The sequence below is a fragment of the Engraulis encrasicolus genome, chromosome 16, assembly GCF_034702125.1.
Source record: "Engraulis encrasicolus isolate BLACKSEA-1 chromosome 16, IST_EnEncr_1.0, whole genome shotgun sequence".
Classification (NCBI taxonomy): Eukaryota; Metazoa; Chordata; class Actinopteri; order Clupeiformes; family Engraulidae; genus Engraulis; species Engraulis encrasicolus.
In genome coordinates, this window is record NC_085872.1 from 25097816 (window position 1) to 25112141 (window position 14326).

At 42.7% G+C, this 14326-nt stretch overlaps 1 protein-coding gene across 2 annotated transcripts in view; it reads left to right on the forward strand.

Annotated features, from left to right (window-relative positions):
* Window positions 1-10374: 10374 nt before the first annotated feature.
* rreb1b (ras responsive element binding protein 1b) overlaps window positions 10375-14326 on the forward strand; it is a 36849-nt gene continuing 32897 nt past the window's right edge. Inside the window, exon 1 of one of the 2 annotated variants that reach the window (XM_063219082.1) lies at window positions 10375-10751. The gene's annotated coding sequence lies outside the window, so the exon portion shown is untranslated. The remainder of the gene's footprint in view (window positions 10752-14326) is intronic. The other variant, XM_063219083.1, reaches the window with a different exon arrangement.

Genomic DNA, 14326 nt, shown 5'->3' on the forward strand with positions numbered 1-14326 from the left:
TCTAGACAGTGTGGGCAGACTGCGCTTAATCAATGGATTATATCCTCAGTGTTACGTAAAGAAATGCCACGACTTTGACATTGATTACAAATTCATTTAGATACAATTAATAAATATCTGTACTACACGCTAAGCAGGCAAAAACACATCCGCTCTTTCACAGATGCTATGGGTAGTCTCTGCCATGGATTTAGCTATCCACTACCGTGATAGCTAAATCCATATGGCAGAGGAAATATTGTGTCCTAAATCATAGTTAGACTCACATTAGACATACAATTGTGGTTGTTCAACAAAACTGCTTGTGACACTGAATCCATACAAAAAAATTCTGTTCATGGCCGTGTGAGTCTAAATGTGGTATATTTGTCATGGTATTATGAGAGTCTGAGTCCTACAGTGACGCAGACCAAAACGTGCTTGGGCCATCTGCCTCTATCTTGGCAGGGTTGCCAGGTGCCTGTCCCTGGTTGCGACAGCGCCCACTGCCTCTCTTTACGCATACTTTGTCAAACAGAATAAATGTTTAGGTTATGGGAAGATAGGCTAGCAGTAGCCGTATCAGGGCCATACATACGAGCAGAGGGTCTGAAGATTTTCCCTGTCGTTCAGGGCCTGGGGATAGTTGACCATGTTTTCTCCAAGGCTTAGCAGGCAGTCAGAGAAACCCCTGAACACCGCCTCACACGCCCCTGTCGCATCCACTGTATGATGTCTAGAGGCTTGAAAATATAAAAAGAAAAATCATGGTTAGAAAGCTTTCCCGGGTCTGTCACTGTTAGCTTGTGTTTTTTCTAGGTTTGACACATTATAAAACTATGTTGGGGCAATGAGATTTGCTTAGACTGAATTTTGCTTAGACTGACCTTAGAGTCTACTCCAGATGTGGACCATGGCGAGAGTGCATGCCATGGACACACATTTGTCGTGGTCAACTAATTGAGTAGGCCTATATTGAAGACATAAAAAAAATCTGGGGCCTAAATCCAGACATTCCCAATAGGAGGACACACACGCCGGTCGTGCACCACGACTTCAGCGTGGATTGCTCAATTAACTAGACTACTTCATAAACTGTACAATAAACTACACTGACAGAATATCGAACCTCCCGCGTGTGGGTCAAGCAGTGTGAAAGCAGAGTAAAACGGTTTGAACCAATTTACTGAAAAAAGGAGGCAAATGTACAACCCCATGCAGCTTTACAAGTCAAAATGTCTCTCAGCATCCGACCTCGTTATCAGATTCTCCACTACAGCATCCAGGCATGCCATACAAATTACCCTAAAGTTTATCCATAAGTATTCAATAAAGAATGTAGTTTTATTAAATTCCATAATATCCTTCGAAATATTTCCAATCATTTAAAAAAAATGACGATGAACAAAGGCAAGGGAGGTCTATAAAAGCTTTCAAACATTCCTGTCGATCAGTTTGTATGAACTTTTCTGACGGCAGCTAATTAACATCCTTCAATATTTTAATGCACAACTAGACTTTTTAGTAATCGACGATAATTCAAGGATGCGCGTAAAGAGAGATGCAAAACATCTTACCTAATAGTTCCAAAAAGAGAAGTAATGAGATATATCTAGTAGCCAAACTTAATCCCATTGTAGGCTCCAATCAGTTGAACCACTCAAATATGACGTGTTTCTTGAAAACACCAGGAATTATATTACAAGACATGTTCGAGGAGTTCAGGATGCCCAAAGTCTACCTTGCTTTCCGCTTGTCTCCGCAGTCGATAAGGCGAAGTGCAGCGTGAGCGGCAGTACACATCACTAGACAAGGGTGGAGTGGCCAGCGATGATTCAGTGACGTAAATATTTGTCCGTTGCACTGCCTCCTACACCCTCCAACACTGTCTCTCTCACCAAAAGGTCACGAGCCACAGTGGTTAGTGTAGGGATGAGTGCGCCGTGCGGTATTGATTAACGTCTCCGGTTATTAGTCATTTCGCAGGTAGGATAAATGACAGAATTTGGCGGACGGACGACGTTATTCCTAAGTACTCACATGCATGAACTCACATTGTTGGCGAATTGAATATAAGGAGTGTATATTTTGGCATGCCAGCTATGGGGTTGGGAATGGTCCCATGTTACCTGACCCATAGTCTGACCGCAAGTGCACCCGACAGCGAGGTAATTGAGTCCCTTGACATTTGCTACCCCGATTGCATTCAGCATTCGAATACAGGATATGGGGAGGGGGTCCATGACAATCCGAGCAAATCAGCATGGCGTGAGTCCTTTTAGAACACAACAAAAGCACACAATAAAAAGGAGAATATTGCTCTCTATGCCAATCTGTGTGTTCTCTCCATCTCCTGTCACTTTTGCGTCCAGAAGAAACTGAAACCCTCTGTGTGCCCTGCAGTTATGAGTCGATCACATTCTTATAGAACTTAACACACTATATTAAATCGCTCTGTTAATCAGAACAAGTTAAAAGAAAGGGAACTTTGAGACACAATTAGGCAACAAGTTCTTCATCATGACTCACTTCTTGTAGGCTATAGATTGTATTACAGTTGATTGGTGCATTTATTTATTTATTTATTTATTTATTTAAAACCTTTGTGCATTTTTTTTATACAAAGTGACACCTATTTGCTCTGTCCTTGAAGACAAAACTGTCCTCAAACAATAACTGTAAATGCCAGCAGAATAAAGTTAACCACTCAATAAAATGTCCAACTTGAACCAAAATCTTTTTTCCCCAGTCCTACAGCAAGGCAATACTGCATTACTTATGGGAAGAGTACAAGCTATAAAGCTGACAAAGCACCTCATGTTGAACAGAGATGGGCCCATACAAAATAAAAAGCAAATGTGTTCAGGATCATTCACATGAATAAATTGCAGCAACCTCCAGAAAAAAGATGGCCAGTCAGTATGAGCACATGTAAACCTTTTAAAAATGTCCTTGGGAGCACCTGAAAAGATTCTGTAGTCCGAGGAGAATTACTCACAGACCGACTGTGTGTTAAGGACAGTCTGTAACACACCAGAGACATTCAGCAACAGTTGCTCAGACGCTTGTGTTCTGGGGTAATAAAAGAGATGAACAAAAAATGTGGAAATTCACCGACATTATAGTTCAGTTTAAACTACCAGCCCCACACCTACATACACCAATGCTTTTTCATCAATATTTCGTCTTCTCGTCTCATCAATGCTTCGGTTGTTTACAAATCTTGGCTCATACTCCACTGACATAACTATAATTTTTCTTTAATGTACGGTTGAGAAGTATCATGACACAAAATCAGATGTTTGCTTTTGGATGCGCATAACTCAGCCCTGCCCAACAAATTCAGTCGCGCTATTAGGCATGTGCAATAGATTTCTGGTTGGAAACATTCTCCCCACACACCTATGGAAATGCTGGAATAACAAGTGATAATTGGGCTTTATCAGGGCTGCCAAGTCTCACTCATCTGGAGTGACAGTCTTTCAGCCTTAATCTCACACTCTCACTCACACTCTAAAAATAAATCTTACTCTACATGTTTTTTCTTTCTTTTTTTAATTTGTGCAATCATTTCAAATCCTGGCTGGACCACAGTTGGGAATTGGTGATACCAGTATGAAGTATGAGATGTAATATCTAATACATATCTGTTTAAAAATAAAATAATTCAGTCTGTAGTTATTTGTGCACAAGCAACCAGCTAGCAAAACACCCCATTGGACTGGCATTATATTTATCAGTGTATTTAGCAAGTGTTTTCGTCTTGTGTCGATAATGAAGATAGGTAGAGTAGAGTAGCGGTTCCCAAACTGTATTATGACAAGGCCCCCCATATACCAGTAGATTCCAACCAAGGGCCCCTAACATGTGGATCGTGCCACACCCCCCCCCCCCCTTTTACAAGTCTTTTTTAGTCTGTGAATCAGTGCCCCATTGAGATACTGTATATAAAATAATAGTAATGTTCAATGCAATGCAATACATTATGTTGGTCTTGGGAATATTCATAAGCTCATTTTTGCCTTATTTTGGAGTACATTTATTATTCAATTACTAATTTTGCTTTGCTATACTTTTCCTGCCAACCTGCTCCCCTCACGGAACCCGCAGGGGTCCCTGGCCCCCACTTGAAAACCACTGGAGTAGAGTATATCACTGTATATGGAGAGAGTATGAAAACTGGTACCCAAGAAAAAGTAAAAAGCATTTCATTTAGAAGGAGATCTCCCTGAAGGAGATGTCTCAAAACTCATCACAGAGAGCTGTCCCACTACCTGCCTACTGGACCCAGTGCATACCTGCTTCATGACATTGCCGCAACAGTTGTCCAAGCGATTACATCCATCATGAACTCCTCACTGTCCTATCTGGCACTGTCCCCACTGTGCCTTCATACAAGCAAGGGTAACGGCTAAGCATACACTCAACCCTGCACACGTTGAAAACTAACGCCCTGTCTGTCTCACTGGTTCCCATATTCAAAACCCTGGAAAAGGCAGTTACACAACAGGTTACCAACTACCTAAAGCAGAATGGACTACTGGACCCAAAACAATCTGGTTTCAGAAGTGGACACTGAAACCGCTTTACTCTCAGCAACTGAAGCCCTAAGGACTGCAAGAACGGAAGGACTATCCTTGGTCCTCATCCCACTAGACCTATCTCCTGCCTTTGACACAGTCAACCACAAGAAACTCCTGACGATAATCACTACTGTAGGAATCACTGGTGTTGTCCACTCATGGTTCAACTCCTACCTCCTTTCTGGACGCACCTTCTCTGTGTCATGGCAAGGAAAATGGTCTTCAACTCACATCCTCTCCAAGGATCAGAGCTGGGCCCCCTTCTGTTCGCAATGTAAACCTCCTCCCTGGGACATGTCATTCGAAAACATGGGTGCTCCTATCACTGCTAGTCTACCATGATGACACCCAGATGTACCTGTCGCTCCAGCCAGACGACTCCACGGTTTTGGCACACATCTCAGCCTCCCTCATCGACCTGTCACAACATGGATGAAGGAACACCACCTACAGCTGAACCTGTCTAAGACAGAGCTCCAACATCAGTCTCAAAGTTGCCAAAAACCTTGACGTCATGATTGATGACCAGCTGTCATTTTCCAACCACATCAATTCAGTCACCCGAGCCTGCCAATTTGAGATGTTCAACATGCAGAAAATGTGACCCTCTCTAACCCAATATGCTACACAACGACTGGTTCAGGCTACGGTCATGCCCCGCGTTGACTACTGCAACTCCCTCCTAGCAGGTCTACCTGCTTGTGAGTTAAGAGTTGCACTGGCTACTGATCGCTGCACGGATAAAGCCGGAGGAACGGCTCCATCTTATCTGAAGGACATACTAGGCCTTATGCTCCTGGAAGAGACCTACTCTCCCCATACACAAACCGTCTGGCCCTGCCGCCTGCTCGCTATAAGTGATCCCAGTCAAGACTGTTCTCTGTCTTTGTTCCTCAGTGATGAAACAACCTCCCAGAGGCAGCAAGACTAGGCACATCTCTCTCAAACTCTTAAGAAGCAAGTGAACTTTCGTGACTATCTACTATACTAATGCTTGAGCTGCCCCTGTCTCTTGCCAGACTCTATAGCAGGGGTGGGGAACTTATGTCTCGAGGGACGTTTTATCCGGCCCCTGATATAATTTTAATGTTAAGCAGCTTCACATGAAATATTGAATATTTTGTAAAGGAATCTTTTCAATACAATTGGAAAAGGGCTATGGAGGATAGGGGTCTTGAGCGCACATTTTTGTGACATTTCTTATTCTTCACGCAAGGCGTAGAAAGTTGGCCCTAGTCTATCTATCGTAGGCTATGATATTTGAAATATTCATGCAGCGGTCTTGCTTTTCACGTCACACTGTGGTTAATATATACTAGCTAAGAAATGGTTGAAACACCATCCTCTTTGGCTGGGAATTTATGCAACCCATTCACATTTTTTGTTCTTTTCAGACATATTTACTAAGTAATAAACTAATATTTACTGGTCTGAAAAGTGGGTTTTGCAGCCGATGATGTCTATAGGCCTAACTGGTCATTCAAAATGGCATGACATGAAGAAGATCCACCTGGGGGGCTCCTCATTAAATTGTATGTATTGGATGGGCCCCCTTTCAGATGACTTTGTCCTGTGTCCCTGCCTGTATAAAAAAGTGTACATTTCTGAGTTAAATATTTAAATGGATGGTGAGGGTGAATATATAGGCCTATGAAAAAATAACATTTGTGAATGGGCAGCAATTCTTTTGTAAATAAACTACTAAAGAATTTACTATACCTTTAACTAATTACCAGTTTAACCCCCTTAAAACATGATGTTATACATTTGCTGTTATCAGAATGGCAATGACCGAGTCATAGTGCATTACTGTTATGTCATCGTAGCAGAGTAATGCTATGCTAATTAACCTTTCAATGACTATTACAGCGTGCCACTGGTGGTATGGTGTTCAGTATGGGGCTACACTTTACTGTGGTATTAGATTAGTGTTTCTCAACGGGGGCGCTACAGCCCCCAAGGGGTCATTTGGGAGCCCTAGGGGGGACGTTGAGATGGATACAGTTGAGAGGGGGCAGTATACTTATTTGTCATAGGGGGCAGTATACTTATTTGTCATAGGGAGCATTAGTTAATTCTTTTTCATACTAAGGGGGGCGTTGGCAGGCTTATGAAGAAGTCCAAGGGGGCGTTGGGAGGCTTAGGATGAGGTCCAGGGGGCGTTTGTTCTGAAAAGGTTGAGAACCACTGTATTAGATGAAGCAATGCATCATGCTGATAACCTGTCTCTCGCCAGACCCTTGTGGTTTCCACTCAGCTGCAGTAGAACCAATCAGGATCGCAGAATTTTCAGAGATGTGACGTTGTGAGTTTAAACATAGCGGAGAAGGAAAAGTAAATAAAATGTGACAGTTGTTCAAAATTGACAGACAACAATGACCACTCGCATGGACTCACTCATCGCCATTGATTCTGTAATTTCAGCTGTATTTTCGAATCTGTGACACCTAAAATGTCAGAAAAGGGTTTTCCCAATCATGGGCGCATTCTGTGATAAAACGATGCATTTGCAGACATATGCATATGGCGTAGCTCCAGATTTAAGTTTGTGGAGAAATTGCAGAACAAATTAATCTGGTGAGAGTCAGGTTATCATGGTCATTATTCACTCACTCACTCACTCACTCACTCACTCACTCACTCACTCATTCATTCATTCATTCATTCATTCATTCATTCATTCATTCATTCATTCATTCATTCATTCATTCATTCATTCATTCATTCAGTCACTCAGTCACTCAGTCACTCACTCAGTCAATCAGTCACTCAGTCACTCAGTCGTTGAAAATATAAGTATGTCAGTGTAAACAGTGGCATGGTGGTTTCTCTTGGACTGATACACTGTGATACAAATGAATTGCCTTATTCAAACCTTTCTAATGTTGGGCAATGATCTTTGATATGTCAAGATGCAACATGTTCATTCATTCATTCATTCTTTTGAAATGTTAGTAATGATATACATTACTCTCTGTAAATCCTTTATTGTGCGAAGCCCTAATCATATCATCATTGTTTTGGGCACAAATCATGGGCCTGCTTCACCCCTGGTGAGAAGATAAGCATTGTGGTGTCAATGGCTTGCAATCAAGTCCTGCACCTTTTCACACAAAAGATGAGGGGGGGGAGGGGGGGAGGGTGGAGAGAGACAGAATGTGGGCATCAAATGCAGCCCACCATCAATAGTTCAGTGAAACCACCATGGGAGGGCAATGTACTTCACCATTTCTCTTGCTGAACATGGTCCATGTGCTACCTTGATCTCTATGTCTGACTCTGTAATATATGTCTCTTCAGTTTAAGATTTGCAGCTGCTCTGATGAGCAGCAATTGCACTGAACTATACTCTACATGCACACCATATGTATGTACTGAAAGACTTTAAAATAAGTTTTCAAAATAATGCTCATAAAAGTTTGTAGCTTAACTAATGGCGTGGAGGCGGGAGGGAACTGCTGATATGAAGTCACTGCAGAAAGAGTGAATTCCGTAAGCACTGCAGTGTTTATTGTAAACCTTTGACTGGGAGAGATGAGATACAGCATGTAGGCCACAGGCAATTCTTCAGGTTGTAGTGTGTCAAAGGCTGTACAAACACAAGGTCGGGCTTGTACTGTTACATAAGGCCTTCGCAAGGGAGGGCTGCCACCTAGTGGCCAATGAAACTGAAATCCACAACTCAGCATTTCCTCAGCATTCCTACAGACACCCATCCACATATAGGACCAGGAGAGGTGGCCAGTTAATGTACAACTACCACAACTTATTACAGCACATGTCGTTTTATCCAGACCTCTGCCAAGCGATGGCAGGCGCAGTTGCCTTATGTTGTCAAATGAAGGGCACCATTCAAAACTGCAACCGCACACCTCCCTACCCGAGAGAGAGAGAGAGAGAGAGAGAGAGAGAGAGAGAGAGAGAGAGAGAGAGAGAGAGAGAGAGAGAGAGAGAGAGAGAGAGAGAGAGAGAGAGAGAGAGAGAGAGAACAGATGTTTGTCAATAATACTTGCAGGGATAACCACACTATGGCCCCAGTGATATCCTTTAGGAACATTTATTTTGTCAGGTTCGTTTAGAGAGACAGAAGCAAAGTAGGCCTATTGTAGACTTAGCAACAAGTTGTAATGATGTGTCACTCAATTAAACGCTCAATAAGAGACACAACTTTGATGACACCAGTGAAGACACCATTCCATCTGGTTAGATTTGGCAAATAGTCCGGATCCTGTCTCCCTGATCATGGAGAACACTATGCTGCCATGAGTGGTTATACTGCTGCAAGAAAAGGGTTTAAGACCAGCTGTTTCCACACATCAGCTATATGCTTGATAGGCTATATGACGGATTTTTTTTTAAGGACAGTGTCTTATTCAGGGCCAAATCACACTGAGTTCACTTGTCCCTAATATTTTCAAGTGCCACCGTAGTCTTTGTCTTAGAAGAAACAATAATAAACCATAGCCTAGTTGGAGTAGGCCTATGATTTAAAAAAAAAAAAAATGTAGGTGGTGTCCATTTACTTCACTCTGCTGTTTTCAGCCTGGTCTCTGTCTTTATTATTATATGCTAATAATAGGCCTAATAATAATAATCATAATCATAATAATCATAATAATCATAATAATAATAATAATGTTATTATTATTATTATTATTATTATTATTATTATTATTATTATTATTATGGCCTACTAGGCCTACTGTTATTATGAACCCCTCATCACCACATAGCCTAAAATCTTGCCTTCTTGGCCAAATTCATCACATTTTGAGGATAGTAAGGATGGGACCTCCCAAATGATAAGGACCTGCCAAGATCACATTTGTCTTGTAGGGTGGAGGCCATTCTTATTTAGTAGGCCTATAGGCTATAAAAAAAAGAAAGGCCTTGGTCAAGTGGGCTGTCACTGTGGGTGAAACTGCTCGATTTCGTTTAAAAAGAAGCCTAATAAATAGATGTGTCGTTTGATGTACAAGCCTGATAGAAAAAAATGCAGACTATTGTAAAGTTCTTTCAATAAGTTCTATAAAGGTCTGTTAACCGATGCTGGTTTGCAGTACAGTGCACCTGTTGAAAAGAAATATAATTTCTTTCTTTTCAGGGCAGAACTATGAGTGATGTTCTCTGTTGCACTAACGACCAACAGGTGTTCGTCTCATGTGATGGGCTGGAGGCGCCAGAGCGCGAGGCTGGGGGAAGATTGCATCACCGTCACAAACATGGCATCGAAAGAAAACTTCTACGCTACCGTTTCACTTTAACTAGAAGGTTGCGGTACCCCACCTGGGTCTAGCCTATCATGTTAGCAGATATCGATGAATTAATCCACAAAGGCTAATAAACTAGAAGTCCATTGGTGGCGCGAGCAGTTTAACTTTTTCTTTCCTCTTTGCCTTCAGGTTAGCCGTGTCTTGGCAACGACGGTTTATCAACAGAAATTAGATTAGGCAAGAGAACTCTTGTAGTGGGCATTTTGAGTCAAGTAAAGTTAATGTAACCAACTAATGTGTATAATATAGGTTGAAATATCTTAAGCACGACTTTACTTTCTCGTTCGTCTGCAAACTTTTGTGGTTTAGACTTCGAGGAGGACAGCCTATTAAAGTTGGTCCTTAGCAGCTGATTATTCAGGAAACTTTATGTTATCCTATTAAATAGGATGCTTGTTAAGTCTACTATTTGTTGCTACGTGAAACTTCAGACAATCATCCCCCACTCCGTGACGCCACTGAAGCAGTTTCAGACAGGGAAGATAACAATTTGGTAACTTCTCCACCCCTCCTCCCAGCTCGATGGAGACCCCTCCCGTAGAGATGCTCACATGCTGAACCGCAGTGGCAGCAGCCTCAGTAACACGTCCCCTTGGAGACTAGGAGCAACACGTGATGCGTCTACTTATCAGGTTTAGTGAGCAGCGCCTAGGAACGACCTAAGTGGGAGAAAGAGAAGAAAAAGTGAGTTTTCTCACTCTCTTCGACTGTCGACACCCTTTATCGTAAGTCTACTTCTTTGGAAGACAAATCAGAGGGGGGTTAAATTATTGAGTTGACGAACTTTGAACATCATCAGAAACGCCATTTTGATTGCTCTCCGGAACAAGTTTGCAGTTTTTTTTCTAACTCCATCATCTCCATTCACCATCATCTATGCCTCGGCGCAAGCAGCCCAACCCCGACAAAGTCAAACGTAAGTAGGCTAGTTTGAAAAGTTTGCCCGTGCAACAGGCATCTTGGTTATATCATAGACATTGGCAGATGTTAAACGAAATGACTTTGTAACAACTAAAGTTTACAAGTTTCGAATGGTAAAGGGATGAAGTTAGCTTTCTTTAGCCTACAGGTCGGCAGCGCTTCCTTGTTTCACTCGCATCCATAGCCTAGTCCATAGTTTGATCGCCTGACTACAGGAATTTGACTGTCCGTCCTTTGCGCACATGTATTTATAACTACCTGGGCTGCGGTAACTCGAGATGGGGGGAATTGGAGAATATACAGTGTTATCATCTCGTATCTGACCGTATATTGTGTATTTATATCGATTGGCTACTTGAAAACTTGAGGTTGAACCAAGTTTGTGTCGACGGAGTGGCTAAGCATCCACATCTTTCAGTGTACTTTGATCTGAGCCAACGTGAGGAGGCGAAGGGGGGTGGGGGTGAACACGCGTCCTTTTTACGTTTTGACCTTGCGGAGATGTTTTCCAATAGTTTGTTTGCTGTTGTCTTTAACTGCCGTGAATACTAGCTGACATTATCACCATCCCTTCTTTGTGACTTTTGCTACTCGTCAACTAAGAGGGATATTTAGGAACAAATGTCGTCCCAAAGGAGGAAGTATTATACGGGCGTCGATTCAACGGCGCGAGTTTCCTCATCAGATAGGCTACTCTCCTCAAAGATGGACTTAATATAGAAGATGTCATGGCTGATTGGTGGAGAATATAACGCGCATATGATCTGTTTGTAGTGATGGGTCTAAACGATGAAGCTGTCGACGTGGTGTTCCAGTTTGTAAACAACTTGGTAGCCTTTATACCGGAGTTGCCGATAAGTTGCAGTTTAGTACATGTTGTACACGATGAGTATCCTGCTTCTGGCGTTTCAATCGCTCTCCTCCCATCTTTCTTCCCATGATCGTTTAACTTTCGAGAGTCAGGGAAGAGCAGAGTGCAGATCCGGATGAACAGTTCACATTCCATTACGAAATTCTACACGGGTCTCCAGGAGGCCTAGGGAGGCAGTATCACCCACTATTTTACTCCAGCTCAGCGCTGATTCTTTAACCATCAGTTTGTAGATGTGTAGCCTATTGAGAAACACAGTGGGCAGGTAGACATGTTTCAAAGTGGAACTGAGTGATTGCAAAGCAGAAAATGATGCGTGGTATTGTGAATAAAAATCATCATGTGTACAAATGTTAATGTTGCAACTTCCATCACAGTTGCAGGCATTAACAAGAAAGCACCCCCCACAGCAAACCTAGTCCTGTAGCCCAAACGTATCCTCTCTATTCCCCATCTAACCTCAGTGAAAAGGCTGCTTGCACAATAGAGCTAGGTGTTGGGTGGAGATCTGTTTGTTCGGTGCGAATAAGATGTGTGAAGCCTGAAGCAGGCTGAAAAGCCAGAGGCACATTAAGCTGAATGGTCCAACATGAAATGGGGGGAATAATCTCTCCGATTTTAAATGGTTGTGAACGGGGGATACAAAGAAACAAACTATTGTCAAGAGAGCACAAAATCTTGCGGCCAAATCAGTCTGTAGTTTGCCCACAAAACCTTAAAGTTAAAAAGTTTAGGCTTGACTTGATTTGGAAGGTCACTGATGGGAGGCACACGGATGTGCCCGTAAGAACAAATGTGTTTGGGTACACTTGTGATTAATCAGCAACTTTGATAGTCTTAAGAACTAACGGGCCACACCTTGAGGTGGGCTGGCCCTTTCCACTTGTGTTCATTTCAAACAGCTGTAAAGTCCATGTTGAAAATCGTGTTACACTTTTTTTTTTTGTTCCTCTTAAAAACTTTGTATGGCATCTTCTCCGTAAAACTCCACACAGTCAGGCTAGTAGGTCAGAGAGTTAACTTGTGGAGGATGGAGAGTGTCGGGTGGGTCACCTCAGTAGGCCTTTTCTTCCCTGTGATGGGTGCTCTCTTCACTCGGCCATGAGTATGGATGGGCATCCTCTTTCGCTTGGGGCCTATTTTTAACACGCCTATTTTGGATAAGATTATGTTCCCTCTCCCTCACAGGGGGAACGGGATGCCTGTTTAGGTGTGAGACATGATGTAGAGTGTGCTACGGTACCTGCGTGGGCTGGAGAGATGTAGCTGGAGTTTTTCATCAGGGATGCTAACTTGTTTTGTGTGTAAGATTTTTTTTTTCTTGCAATCACTTGTTGATAGTTTTGTATTGTTTTGAAAAGTTTGCATTAACTCAATGCTACGAGTGTTTACATTTGTAGAAAAGCCTGCCAAATGTTATGTAATGTAAAAAATATATATTTTTTCTGTGCTCTCAAACTTTGAGGTAGAAGAATTCACATAGTTTGGCCAATATAGTTTAAGCACATAGCACATAGTTATCCACTCCCAGTGAGTTGCAAAAGAGTAACTTCTTTGTAACACTTTGTGTAACGGTGACCTTTAAGCCCATCACTGATGCTACAATGGAGAAAAGAGGAGAGAGAGAGAGAGAGAGAGATAAACAGATCTGAAAATGGAGGCTGTGTGACTAGAGCAGGGATGTGGTTGACAGGAAATGAAACAGGCTGTGCATGAGGAAGATGGAGGAAGTTGGATACAGTGACCTCCCACTTCAGCTCACTGGTCCTGTTGAAGGGAGGTTTTTTAAGCCCAAGTCCTGTAAACTCATCTCTGTCCGTGTGTGTGTGTGCGTGTGTGTGTGTGTGTTTTGAAAGTGCGCAAAAAGAAAGAAGACAGAGCACGATTTACCCACAACTCTTACTAGTTTTTCCTCCTCACCCCCGTTTCCCCTCCCCTTTTCTCCCACCCTGGCTCTGTTGCTGACTAAACAGTTTTGTCAGCTGGCAGTTGCTCACAGTCTGTGGATTTGTGATAGCTTCTCGAGGTAGAACAGAGAGGGGGAGGGCTGGTACTCCAGAAGAAGTACACTTGTTGCTCATTTGGGATCAGTGCAGGGGGAGGGAAAGAGGCTGGGAGGTGGAGAAGGGGGGAGAGAGAGAGAGAGGGAGAGAGAGAAGGAGGGAGGAAGGGAGGGAGCGAGGGAGAGAGCGAGAGAGATGGGGGAGGATGGCAGGCAGGCAAAGCAGCATCGTATAACCTGTTTCTCTAGAACAGGCCATCGCTAGTGTGAAGTTGACTCTGCCTGTTACTGGGGTATTAGTAATGCATTCATTAGCCTAGTCATGAATGGCTGATGAGTGTGTTTAAGTTGTGTGACCAAATTCAGGTTAACATTAGGTCAGCATGTCAGCTGCCACTAAAACGGATGACCCATCATTTATAAATACTTCTACTTTTTTTCACAAGACAACATAACAATTTTAGGCAATGATTTTATTGATGTCATCATTAGCAGGAAAGCATAACGCTAGTGGGTGTTTTTCACTGTGTGATGAATGATAAAGAGAAGGGAGGGAGAGGGGCTTAAAAAGAGATGGAGCAGGATGGTGTCGAGGGATTTGGCAGTAGTAGCTAATATATCCTCATCCTGACCAACGAATGAGATTCCTCTGGTCCTGCCCTACATACATGCCACATCAGGGATGTTTATGAACTTG